Source organism: Polypterus senegalus, chromosome 17, assembly GCF_016835505.1.
Source record: "Polypterus senegalus isolate Bchr_013 chromosome 17, ASM1683550v1, whole genome shotgun sequence".
NCBI lineage: Eukaryota > Metazoa > Chordata > Cladistia > Polypteriformes > Polypteridae > Polypterus > Polypterus senegalus.
This window is the reverse complement of record NC_053170.1, coordinates 47,229,948-47,243,161: the sequence shown is the minus strand read 5'-3', so window position 1 is coordinate 47,243,161 and position 13,214 is coordinate 47,229,948. Positions and strand designations below refer to the sequence as shown.

The following is a 13,214-nucleotide window of genomic DNA, read 5'->3' as shown; positions in this document are numbered from 1 at the left end:
AAAGACAGAATTTGATATTTTTCAAGTCAAAGTTATTTTTTTCACTGTCTTAGTAGAGCTGTATTGGTCCTGGTAGTTGTGTTCTTATGTGAAGATTTTGTTTCTATTAATGTTAAAAGATATTGTAGCTATTCTTACAGCTTAAAATGGGACCAAATGTGAAATGTGAAAAAAAGGTTTAAAGCTTACCAAATATGTACACTTTCAAGTTAGGAATGGGTATGAATATTGATCAGACCCTTGAGATTGCATCAATAATGTAAATCAGGGTATCTAGGACATTTTAAGGAAAAACAAATGTTTGTTAAATTCTGCTTTTCTAAAATGAGTCTGGGTATACCATTTAGCTCATAGTTTAAGTTTAACATGCTCTCCAACCAGAAGTGGTGTAATGTGCCACCAACCTTGTGTAAATTGCTCGGCCATCACCCCTTTACCATCCTGGGGTGGCATTGCATGCTTCCAACCAGATACCACTCTCCCATCTTTGTGTTGGTGTGCCCTTTCCATACCAGTCATACCACACACAGGGCTCAAACATTGGCATGCTGGACCATTCCCAGTGTTAGCGTAGCTCTTTCCCCTCGAAACCTAACTCTGAACTCTACTATTATAGTGCTCTTACTGTATATTACATAACTTCTTGCCAGCCTGGCATCAACTCATTATGCTTATTTCTTGACCTTGGAGTTAGACTGGAGGATGAAGAGGAGACCCAGTACCTGTGGCATTCAGACTTTGGGTCTGCTGACACAGGATGTTGGCTCACATACAAAAAGAAACATTATACAACCATAGGGGTGATACTGGAAACTAGAGATGCGTGAAAGGACCATAAAGGGATTTAGAACACCAAGGTGTTAAGGTGTGGATTTGGATTTCAACTTCATTAAAATTCACTCCAACATGCTTATTCTAATGCAAGGACTGAATGGGGCATCAGCTAACCACTGTGCTCACCAAAAACTTAACTGCATGGGCATTTCAAGTTGACATATGCAATATTCACTAAGATGTCTGTCTAATGTGCAACACACTGCCACTCTCAAGCACCAAGATCAGTAAGTATTGTTGGTCATACGTGTTCCTTACCTCTAAACCTCAAGAATGCCCTGTTAGAATTGGCACTCACAAATTAAAAGCGACAGTAAAAATGCAACCCTGGTGTATTTAATAAAGCATCCATGGTCTTTAGGTACTCTTAAAGGTCTGGAGACTCTTATCTGGCCAATGTGGGTGTGAGTGTCTACAGGAGTATGCCCTTTGAAGGACTGGAATCCAGTCTAGGACTGGCTCCTGCTTTACACCCAGCATTGCCATGATCCTGAAATGGTTTAAGTGACTTTGATGATGGAGGAAATCATCTTAATAATGAAGCATAAATGCACTGAATTTAATGTACTTTACAATTTACTGCCATACAGTACTTAACATTCAGGTCATCAAGTTTGGGAGATGTTCTTTTTTAATTAAAAGTGCCCAGCACAAATCTTTAATTAAAGTCTCTGACATCACGATCTTGGCGGCATTGCTTTTATTAATAATGGATGATGCCAGGTGGCATGTTTGTGGATTAGAGCACATCCGTGGTGTTTCTGTGGGTCAGTCCAAGTTAGGCTTGGGTTTCAGGTTACGTGATAACGCTGCCCTTTGGCGTCTGTCATTAGCAGGGGGGAGAGATGCAAGTCTTTTTTGGAAGATCACCACAAGCTGTTGCCGTTAGTAGAATTTTCCAAGGTTATTTTTTAATTATCCCTCAGGGGGCTCAACAAATCAGGCTTTGAGAGAGTGCATTTCACTGTCTGCTTCTCAAAGAGCACAAGGAAGTATTCCGACATCTGAAGATTAGCAGATTGTTTGCATTGTTCTTCAATTAGAAGTGACTTTTTCCACATTTTCTGCACACTCTTTTGCTTTCTGACTAAATTGGTCAAATCAACAAAACCTATGAGTGATCAGAAGGGGTATATTTTTCAAACCGACTTTGGTGTTGAATATGACAACAAACGTGAAACACTGGACTTGGTCTAACTGGCCAATTTGTAAAGATGGGCCACCTTCATCTGCAATGCACATAACTGCTTTTATCTACCTGATAATAAAAAGAACACAGCTGGCAGACCAGGCAAAGCCGTGAGCTTTTGTTTGTTGGCACAATTAGTCTCTGCTATTGGCCAATGGGACATTAAACACTCATCCTTTGTGTTGCATTTCATATAAAAAATGAATAAATCTAATAATAATTACACATTGGCATACTGTATGTAAAAAAAGAAAACTTTATTTCATGCTTCAAATCCATAGATTCAATTTAATTGAATTTAATTTTCTATAGCGCTCTTTGCTGAATACAGTGCTTGCATAAGCTTACAGCTATGATGAATAACAGAAATCGTCACAGCTTACTTCATGTGCATGCTAGAAAGCACAAATTACATTAAACACACAGCAAAACAGAGCAATTTCTATCTGATTAACATAAAAAACAATGTAAATCTGCTCATTCTGACATCTTCAATAGAATTGTGGCTTGCTTGCCAGGTTTTTATATTATGTATAAAGTATCCACTATATAATAAAACACTGCTGTCTTTGAGTGTGTGTGTGTGTGTGAGTGTGCACACCAGGTGATTATGCATGCATTGTGTGTTTGAGTGTGTGTGCATGTCTGGTTCCTCCAAGCAATCTGATTGGACGGTTTGACTTTGGACTGATTGGTCAGTTTGACTGTACTGGCTCAGTGGTAGGGATGATTAAACAACACTTTAGTGGTTTATTGTTAACAAAAAGGATTTAAAAGGGAGCAATTCAGTGACAGGAAAATAGATAATACCAAGCAATGTTGAGTTACTAAGGCAAGGCACAACCTGTGTCATCTTCAAAGACTGGAAGTATTTGCAAGAATATAAATTATGTGTTCACAGCGGGTAACAAGTCTAATATTGATGGTAGTCCAAAAGTGCTTTATGACAGGCCCTGAGAAGAAGACGTTCCAGGAATGCAACCAATAGAGGAAATTGCGGGCAAGAGCGGTTACTGAGGAAAGACCAGGAGGAACACTAAGGGTACACATAGGGCAAAAGATATCAAATACCCTAAAATGAATTCTAACCTGTCTTAGAAAGGTAAGTGGAGCTACCATGAAATAAAGTTCCAGAGGGAGTGCACTAATCCACTGAGAGAGGTAAGGGGCCAGAGAGGGTGGTGGGTAATTTTTTGATTTCTCATTTCTCAGTTTTCATATTACTCACTCCTTTATTTACTTAATCTAAATTGGGGTCATGCCAGAGGAAATCAAAGACTATTCCAAGACCTTGAGCAGAGCAGACGGCACCCTAATGCACACACCCACCCTCACACATATAGTGGCAATCTAGAGTCGGCAAGCTAAGCCTCGGGGGCGTGCTAGAGGACTGAAGTATCAGGAGAAAAGGACACATGAACTTTGGAAGAACATGGAGAATCTTCACAAAGAGTGACCAGGGTTGGGCTTTAAACCCAGTCTCCTCAAGCATTTATTACAAAAAAAACAACAACAAAAAAAGACTAGCAGCCTTTTTTATTTACTAGAATACTCAGAACCAGTTTAGTATGTTAGCAGACTACAACAGTGCAGAGCTCCCTGGAAGATGCGTTGTATTTATATGCATGCCATCATCTGAACTGGCACACCTGGTAAAGGCTCGACAGCCAAAATGTTGAATTTATAATATTTTGTAAAAATTTTCTATGTTCAGGTAACCTTCACCTGTTTTTCCTTTGCAGAGGCCTTTACAGAGTGTTGCTGGGAAAGGTGTTTTTTAATGTGTAACTTTCAAGCATAATCAGATTTAGACTAAAATATCTTCCAAAACTGTATGACATTTTTAGCGCAATTTTCTAAAAAAGATATATTGACAGGTTTTATCCAAATGTTTACCTTTGTTTCCACCAGTAATATACAGGTTGGCTTTACTCACTCTATCCTTTGGGATTCGGTGTAAATGACAGATTGCATTTTCTTTTAGTCCTTTGTAAATATAATATTGTTTCTAAAGCTTCCGCGGAGTACCTTAGAATGAAAGTTGCAATAAATATAAAGTTTTGGATTATTCTGCCGTGAGATGGTGCAGTGGGCAGCTTTACAGCCCAATTTGATTCCTAGCTGGAGTGTCTTCTCATGTTCACTTTGTGTTTTCTCTCACACTCTAACCACTAGCCCTTGTGGATCCTCTTATAATTTTGCATGGTGTGCTCCTGATTGCATCCTGCCACATTTAATGGATAATTGACATTTGACAGTAGGTTTGTATGGGTCTTATTGAAGTTTACATGAGTTTATTCCATGGCTGCACCGTGATTAGGGCTGCTGCCTGATGATTTCAAGGAACTAATTCAAATCCCAGCCTGGCCACCATTTGTCTTCCTCTATTTTATGTGTTTACTTATTTTTCTCTGGCTGAAACTCTTCATCTCGAAGACGTGAAGGTTAGATTGGCTGTTAGCTCTAAACTCATTCAGTGTGTGATAGTTTGATTTGCCATGGTCTGGTGCCAGATCCATAGTTCCTGCTTTGTCATGTTCTGTCTCTAGATTATCTGTAGCAACAAGGTGATCCTGCCAACTACTATATAGAATTCCTGTGTCTCTTAGGCCTCACCAGTTCATGTGAGTGAGTGTTCATGTGAATTATGCCATCTTGACAATTATTAACCTCAAGAATGGAAGATCACCCTGCGTGAAATGGTAGTACTTAGATATAAAAAAGTAGAATCGAACTGTTGGAAAGTGCAATGGGATCTCATGGAGTATAACTTCTAGTTTAATTTTCTTTAGATTAGATTACATAAACTTTATTAATCCAAAGGGGAAATGTAGATGGATAGAACAGTAGAAACATAAAAATCCAAGATCCAGACTGACAGGGTAAATAACACAATCAATCAATAGACAGACAGATAAATCAGTAAATGCATGTACATTGTGTAGGAATTGCAAAAATAACTTAAAGAGTATAATCATTTAGTTTGGGACATTGGAAGGACTTGCCTGATAGCAGTGGGCAGAAAAAACCCTCTGAGGCGCTTCTTAGCACACCATGGTGGCTAAAATTGTTCCAGGGGAGCGCCTCCTGGCGAAGATGGTGGGACTTTTTCATGGTGGCATTGTACGCTTTTTTTACAACAGCTTCCAGTGTATCCAGGGTTCACCTGGTAATAGAGCAAACTTTCCTGAAAAATGTTTTTAGGCATTATGGGTCTTTTGAACTGAAGGTGCTTTCCTAGGAGACCACAGTGTAGAGAAATAATACAGGCTACTAAAGACCTGCAGAACATTTCCAGCAGCTTTAACATGTTTCTGGATCTCGTTAATTAATTTCCGTGGCTTCTCGCGTCATCCATTTATCGCAACTACATTACAATACGATTTGAATGTAGTGATACCTGTTTTGGTAACCAGCACTGTGCTCCTCAGAAATCCAGAAACAAGTTTCCTTGACTTGTTTATAATTATAAATGAATGTAGCGCTCCGGACCATGCACTTTACTGTAGTGATAAGTGATCACCGAACAAACTGATATCCTGAATTATTACTCTAAAGGATGTTTTGACAGTTGTACAAATGTTCATCTGAAGCAGTGAATGTGGCACGAGGGACAAAGGCATATTGATTGAGTGCTCATTTTCTAGTCTACTATCACTTCAAATATTTAATGAAACTAATGGAATGGCTTCAATTCACTGTCTCTATTAACTGTACACAGATGATGTTTTCATTAGTGTGTTTAAGTTCACACAGCAGCGATAGCCATTGCTCTTCATGGTCTGAGGTTTTCTGTGCCATAGTGATTAGCACTGCTGCCTCGAGCTCCTCTGTTATGAGTTTAAATCCCAGCCCAGTTACTATCAGGGCATGCATGGCTTCATCCCAGTGATGAGTAAAGGCTAAATTGAGAAAGAGTGAGGGTGGATGTGTGATTAAGTGTATCATCCAGTAGAAGAGACATTAGTGAGACCATTAGGGGGTGTTTACCCACTGGTCTGTGTGTGGATTCCAAAGCCCCAGTGCGGGGGACAGAGTATTGTTACAAAATTGTGCCATTCGTTGGAGGAGATGTAAAACTGAGCTCCTGGCTCTCTGTGGTTATAAAAGATCATAAAGAGTAGGGTGTTTCTCGACTGGCTAAATGGTATTTTACAGCCTGGTCATTCTGGCCTCTTAATCATTCCCTGTCCCTAACTGGCTAACTATCTTTTATACCCCTTCACAACCTAATAGCTAATGTGTTATGGGTGTACTGTTGCAAAATGGCTGCCACCATATCATCCAGGTGGATTGCTGCACGTTGGTGGTGGTTGAAGTGGCTCTACCCTCTCTATGTAAAGCGATTTGAGCGTCTTGAAAAGCACCCTATAGATGCAATGTCTTCTTCCTCTTCAGTGCACGTTGCTGCTTTATGCCTAATGTTGCCTGACTGCCCTTTGGGACCCCGTGATTCTAAACTGGAAAAAGCTTTTTTGAAAAATAACTGAATGAGTTAAAATAGAGTTACACTATATCTACTAATAATTATGAAGGAATATAATGATTGATACCAGGTGCAGCATTAATAAGCTTCCTTTTTTGAAATGTCTGGAGTTTTCATTATTCTTTTGCTGTATAATGTGTTATCACCAGTCCGTGTTAGTTACTTTATCCCGTTGAATGGAACTGATGAGGAACCTCAAAGCAGGAGGTCTGAGGGGTGCTGGTTTGAATTTGCCTTTCATGAATTGGAAAGGCGGTCAGTGGGTGCTTCACAAGAGAGCCCAGCAGACTGGCAGTTAAGCCAATCCACTGAAAAAGGGGGCATGCTGTATGTGATGCTAAAAATGTGACTCTCTACACATTTTCTATTAGAAAAAAGCTTTAGATTTACATATGTTTCAAGTTCTTCAATTCCAATTATCATCTTCACATAATTAAGTTCTTAAATCCCAATCATCATTTTCATAATGAAGGCCTCCGTGGAATCTTTTTCTTCAATGTCCCTCTCCCTCCCCAACACTGCAGTATTTCTCAGATAGTTTAGGGCTCTAATAGTCCTAACGTCAGGTTGCCAGCCAAGAGAGTGTACTGCTAACACAAAGTGCATTCACTTTTTTAAAAACATGCAGCCTGTTTCAGGATTTTCTGGAGTCAAAGCCTATCAGAGTAGCATCAGGCACAGAAGAGGAATAAACCCGATACCAGTACACCGTAGGGCAAATCTGTGCCCACAACCAGACTCGCTCACAGCCACTCACTGAGCAACCTGATCAGTATGACTTGCTGATGTGTGAGGAAAGTGCATGGACAAACCCCTCAAGGACATGCAAGCACCACAAAAACAGATGAACTGATGTCACTTAGCCCAAACACATCTCATCCCTTCTTTATTAATATTAGAGTTGACAAAATGATTATTATTTATTTGTTACCAGTCATTTTCGATGGCAAAATCCAGACAGTCTTCTTTGGGGTCATAAAGTCAGAACATTTCAATATAATGTATAATATTGTTACTTAAACATAAACAGTCAGATTTTACAAAAACTGCAAAGCTCTATTTTCAATCCTAAATTTAAAAATGACTTACCTTAATATGTAATTAGCAACATATAATGAGGTTTCAGGAAACATTCTCCTCCTTCTCATTCCTCTCTGTCCAGTCTGATCTGATAGTAGCAGGTATGTGCTGTTTGTCCTTGGCTCAAGTGTTTAAATACTAAACAGCGTCTGAAGACATCCAGCTCTGGGACTAGAGAATGGCAGGCCTTCATGACCCTGAAGAAAGTGAATACTCCCTGAGCACTGGTGAGAGAGACAAAAAATAGAACAACTTGGAGTCATCGACAAAGCTGGGCCGTACAATAACACTTTGGAAATGTCCAAATAAGGCCACCATGCCACTGTGCTCTTTTTTCAAATAGAAATCACTAAAACTGAGCTTTATGTATATAATATGATTAAACAATACTTAGAAATAATAATAATATTAATGAGTAATAATAAGTACTTACAAATCCATTGCTTACTTAGTTTCAACCAATTCTCTCTCCTGTTTCTTAGATGATGAAGACAGTAACAATTCTGGAAGTGACAATTCACTTTGGATAGGTAACTATTGAATTAATTGGCTCCATCTTTTTTTATCTGCTTAGGAAAAGTACAGAGTCCAATATTCATAGGGAGCCAAAGTCTATCCAGAAAAACAGAGAAGAAAACAGATGACCAATGTGTGCCCTCCTGATAAAGAATTGTGTTTTCATGAGATGAAGAAATTCAACCTAACCTTCATCCATCATCAAACCTGATCAATCAGATTCAGGTCATGGAACCAGAGTCTGTTCCGCCAGCGGCGGATTAAAGTTAAGAACTAAACCTGGATGTACTGGAAGCTGGAGTGACTGGAAGAAAAGGCACACAAGCACTGGAGAGAACAAGCAAAATCAGCACAGTGACAGGGATTTGAAGCTCAGGCTCATGAGTTGTAAAGGGAAAGTGCTAACTACAGTGACATCTCATCACTTCTGCTGTGTTTGTCTACAGTTTTACGTTTGTAGGTCAATTTTTTGAGGTGTATGATCAAATTTAAAATTACTCCCAGTTAAGGCAGATGGACAGGTGATTTGGTATTAAAAGTGCTTCTATAATCAATCAGTCCATTAACTGTTTCTTTTAGGTCTAGTGGAGTGCGCATGCAGTACACTGCCATGAATCACTCTGGTGTTTTTGTTTCATTACAGATCACACTATTTGGTCTCCGAAATATGAGACAACTGTTTTCGGTCGGAGCTTTTAGTGCATGATGCACATTTTGGCTGCTGTCTTGCAGCTCCATTTGTGAAGATCTGATATCGTCATCAGTATGTTCACCTTCTGACTTAATCCTGTATTACATGTTCAAGCATGACATTTACTGAATACTTCAGATGAACAAAGATGGACATCTAAAGCCTTGGGGAAGGAAGTGATGTAAAGTTATTAAAGACTATGTTGGACTCACAAGGTCTAGACATACAACCAGTCACTCACTGTGGAGAAAAGGAAAATGTTTTCATACCATTTAATGCATTTATGCTCACCTTCACCTACCCTACAGGGTAATAATAACCAGAGATAAGAAGAATTCATTCATTGATGACGATATCAAGGGCATTGCTGGTTGCACAACACAAACATTGAGAACAACCTTCTTGTCGTTAGTCATGAGATGGCTGGAGAATGAAGAGTCTTTTAAAAGGACCAGTGTTGGGAGTGGCTGAAGGTGGGCTAGGTGTTTTGGGTCGGTGACACTGGAGTAGTAAAGAAAGCCATCAGGCACATCTTATCTAACCCTCTCCAGTGTCCCCTTTGATTTAACCCTGGTAGGCTCGATCAGATGATCACAGCCCGCAACTGAATAGATCAAAACATTCAGAACTACAGAACCTTTTAGAAAAACTGGCAGCCAAACCAATTGACAAATTCTAAGTTTTAAGGCAATACTTCCATGTTATTTTAAAGCAGTGAATTATAATGAAGATTGTTAAATGTTCAATTCATCAGATAGTTTCCTGAAATTCTTTTTTTCATAGAGAGTTGGAGCCTGTTGTGAAGGACAGCCGGGTCCCATGCCCGGCAGGGACGCCCCTGCTACTTATGTTCCGGGGGAGCCGCCATGGGCAGTCCAATACCTCCCCCGGGACGCTTGGTAGCAGCCTCCCTGGCTGACGGTGACTCCCCAGCCGCCCGCAGGGCTCCATGGGAGATGGAGTCCTCCACAGCTTGGTTGGGGCCCGGCGTGACCGCTAGGGGGAGCGGCCTCTCCGCCAGCGTCCTTTGTTCTCTAAATGTGCTGATAAAGAGAAGCTAGAAGCAGCCGGCTATTCCATCCCCCCACCAATTTAGAACGTGCACGAACTTCTCTCAGCTCATGCCTTGATTGAGTATCTGGGAGTGAAGTGGAGTCTTAGAGTGGAAATAATAGATCGTTGTTTGGAACACACGCATTTCATGTCTGTTCCGTTTCTACAGTAATCTGTGTCAACACATTGTTAAAACAGAAACGTTTTTTATATTCTAGTAGTAGATGACAAAATGTAGGCATAAACTATATAATGTATGAAGCCTGAAGTCCAAATAGCAAAGAAACATTTTCACAAGAATAACACAATTGCACTTTTATTCAAACGCGACTGAGAGAGTGAAAAGTTAATAAAAAAAAAAAAAGCTAACCTTTACAAAGATCATAAATTGCACCGGCTGTTACAGACTGAAATCAAATGTATGTTTTTATTCTAAAACAGTAAGACTAAGAACAGTTTCTTCTCAAAAGGGAGGGGCAGGATCGAACCCGTGACTCCTTGATTCCCAAGCGGGGGCTGTATCTATTGAACCACAGAGTCAGTTATATTAAGCTGGTGTCAATGTCGCATGTTAAGGCGGCTTTTTCTTTCTGCAGTTATATGTTTGAATAAAAGTGCAATTGTGTTATTCTTGTGAAAATGTTTCTTTGCTATTTGGACTTCAGGCTTCATACATTATATAGTTTATGCCTACATTTTGTCATCTACTACTAGAATATAAAAAACGTTTCTGTTTTAACAATGTGTTGACACAGATTACTGTAGAAACGGAACAGACATGAAATGCGTGTTCCAAACAACGATCTATTATTTCCACTCTAAAACTCCACTTCACTCCCAGATACTCAATCAAGGCATGAGCTGAGAGAAGTTCGTGCACGTTCTAAATTGGTGGGGGGATGGAATAGCCGGCTTCTCCTAGCTTCTCTTTATCAGTACATTTAGAGAACAAAGGACGCTGGCGGAGAGGTGTGAAGGGATGTAAGAAGCGATTTAAGGTGGGACGGAATTACGAGTTTTTTCGTAGGCTCTGGTAATTCTAGTGTTAATCACCTGGAACGCTTCCGGGTGGGCTATAAAAGGGCCCAGTCACCACCACTCGGTGAGCCAGAGTTGGGAGGAAGGAGACGAAGCTTGTCTGGGAGGAGTGGTGGAGTGAGGTGAAGAATTGTGGTTTGTTTTGTTTTGTGCTTTGGGACTGTGTTTGGGCTGTGTGGCACGGGGAAGACGTGTCACACAGCTGAAGAAAAAAATAAAGCCTGTGTGTTTTTGTACATGTGGCTCTGCGTGGTCTGTGCCGGGTCGGGCGCTATATAGCGACTTTTACACTGTCCAGATAGCATTAAATCCGTAGGGTCATGATCTGTCTTACTAAAAACTCAGAATTTCACTTTGAACTAACACATGTCTTTGGCATGAGGTAGTAAACACAGAAGAACCTCACACAGATATAGGAAGAGCAAGCAATGTATACACACATAAATAGATACAAGACCACTACTAGGCTCATTTATTGACATCCACATGTACTTACATCAGTACAATTTAGAGTTGCCAATGTTCATACAATGTACCGTCTCTAGTATATGAGTGGAAAAAAGAGTACAGTGGAATCTCGGTTCACGAACGTCTTGGTACACGTACAACTTGGTTTACGACCAAAAAGTTCTCAAAACTTTTGCCTCGGTTCATGACCACACACTCGGTATACGAGCAAGCCAGTTTCTCTTTCGGTTTGTACATGTTCAGTCTCTCCCTGTGCATTTCCTGTGCAGCGAGCAAGAGAAAGAGAGCAAGAGAGCATGACACACACACAGAGGCAGCGCGAGAGAGACAGACGCACACAGAGGCAGAGCGAGATTGACGTGCACACACACAGGCAGCGCGAGAGAGACTGACGCACACACACAGGCAGCGCGAGAGAGACACACACACACAGGTAGCGCGAGAGAGACTGACGCACACACACAGGCAGAGCGAGATTGACGTGCACACACAGAGGCAGCACGAGAGAGAGCTGGACGCATTAAGGTAGGAAGGCAATTAAAGAATGCACTGGGCTTGATTTTGTTTTCACTTCTGTTTCCAGCGATCGGTTCGTAGCGTGCATTGTTGCAATGTTATTTTTCTTGGTGGTTTATTAAATTACAGTATGGATTTTTTCAAATGTTCATTTTTTTCCCCAGTGTTTAAAACTCATTAAAAACGTGCTTTTAGCCAGCGGTTGGTAGCACTATAGCGCGAACTATTGCAGTGTTAGTTTTCTCTGTTGTTCAAGGTTTTCTTAGTGTTATTCAATGTTTTTACATTTAGTTTACTATTACGCTGTGCATTCTACGGTTTAATTAACTATATTTGTGCTTAAAAACTTAAAAAAATATATATATTTACATACAGTTTGTATGGTCTGGAACGAATTAATTGTATTTACATACAATCCTATCGGGGAAATTCTTCGGAGTTTTGGAACGAATTATGGTCGTGAGCCGAGGTTCTACTGTACAGTGGATTAAGAAATTATTCCCACCCTTCACTTTCTGCACACTGTACATTTATTTTTTTCATTGATAAATTTGCCAATTTTGTCCATCTTCATTCAGTCATGCATACTGACAAAGTGAAAACATGTCTTCAGAAAACTGAAATTTCTCATTCATATAAGTATACAGACCCTTTGTAAAAAAAACCTTTGGCAGCAATTACAGCTTCGAGTCTTCTTGGATAAATTTCTCAAAGCTTTGCACACCTGGATTAGGGAAGTTTACCTCATTCTTCGTGGCAGATATTTAAAACTCCATTAGAATGAAGGAGAAACATCTATAAACTGCCATTTTCAGGTCTCCCCAGTGATATTTTATGAGGTTAAAGTCTGGTCCACTCAAGGACAGTCAGAGATTTCTGTTGAAGTAACTCCAGAGTTGTCTTGGCTTTATGTTCTGAGTTATTGTCATGCTGAAAGGTGAACCATTGATCCAGTTTGAGTTCAGGTGCACTCGGAGCAGGTTTTATTCAATGGTCTCTGTGTATTTGGCTCCATTCCACCTTCCCACAGTTCTGTCCAGTCTCCCTCTTTTTGCCATTGAGTAGCACCCTCATAACATGATGATACTGCCACCACCATGTTTCTTCGTGTGGATGGTATTAGGCAGGTGATGAGCAATGCCTGGTCTTCACCAGACACAGTGTTTGGAGTTCTGTCCAAAGAGTTACATTTTTGTTTAGTCAGACCAAAGAATCTTTTCCCTCCAGTCTCAGAGTACTTTAAATGCCGCTAGCCACTCTATTATAAATGCCTGATTGATGAAGCACTGTTGAGATGGTCATTCATCCAACAGATTCTCCCATCTCAGCAGATGACTTCTGAA

General features: G+C 40.3%; 1 long non-coding RNA gene across 2 annotated transcripts in view; it reads right to left on the bottom strand.

The window, feature by feature from the left end:
- The window catches only part of LOC120517450, a 116,050-nt gene extending 108,334 nt beyond the window's left edge, over positions 1-7,716 (bottom strand). The window contains exon 1 of one of the 2 annotated variants that reach the window (XR_005631040.1): positions 7,599-7,716. This is a non-coding gene — a long non-coding RNA (uncharacterized LOC120517450). The remainder of the gene's footprint in view (positions 1-7,598) is intronic. The other variant, XR_005631039.1, reaches the window with a different exon arrangement.
- Positions 7,717-13,214: the final 5,498 nt, after the last annotated feature.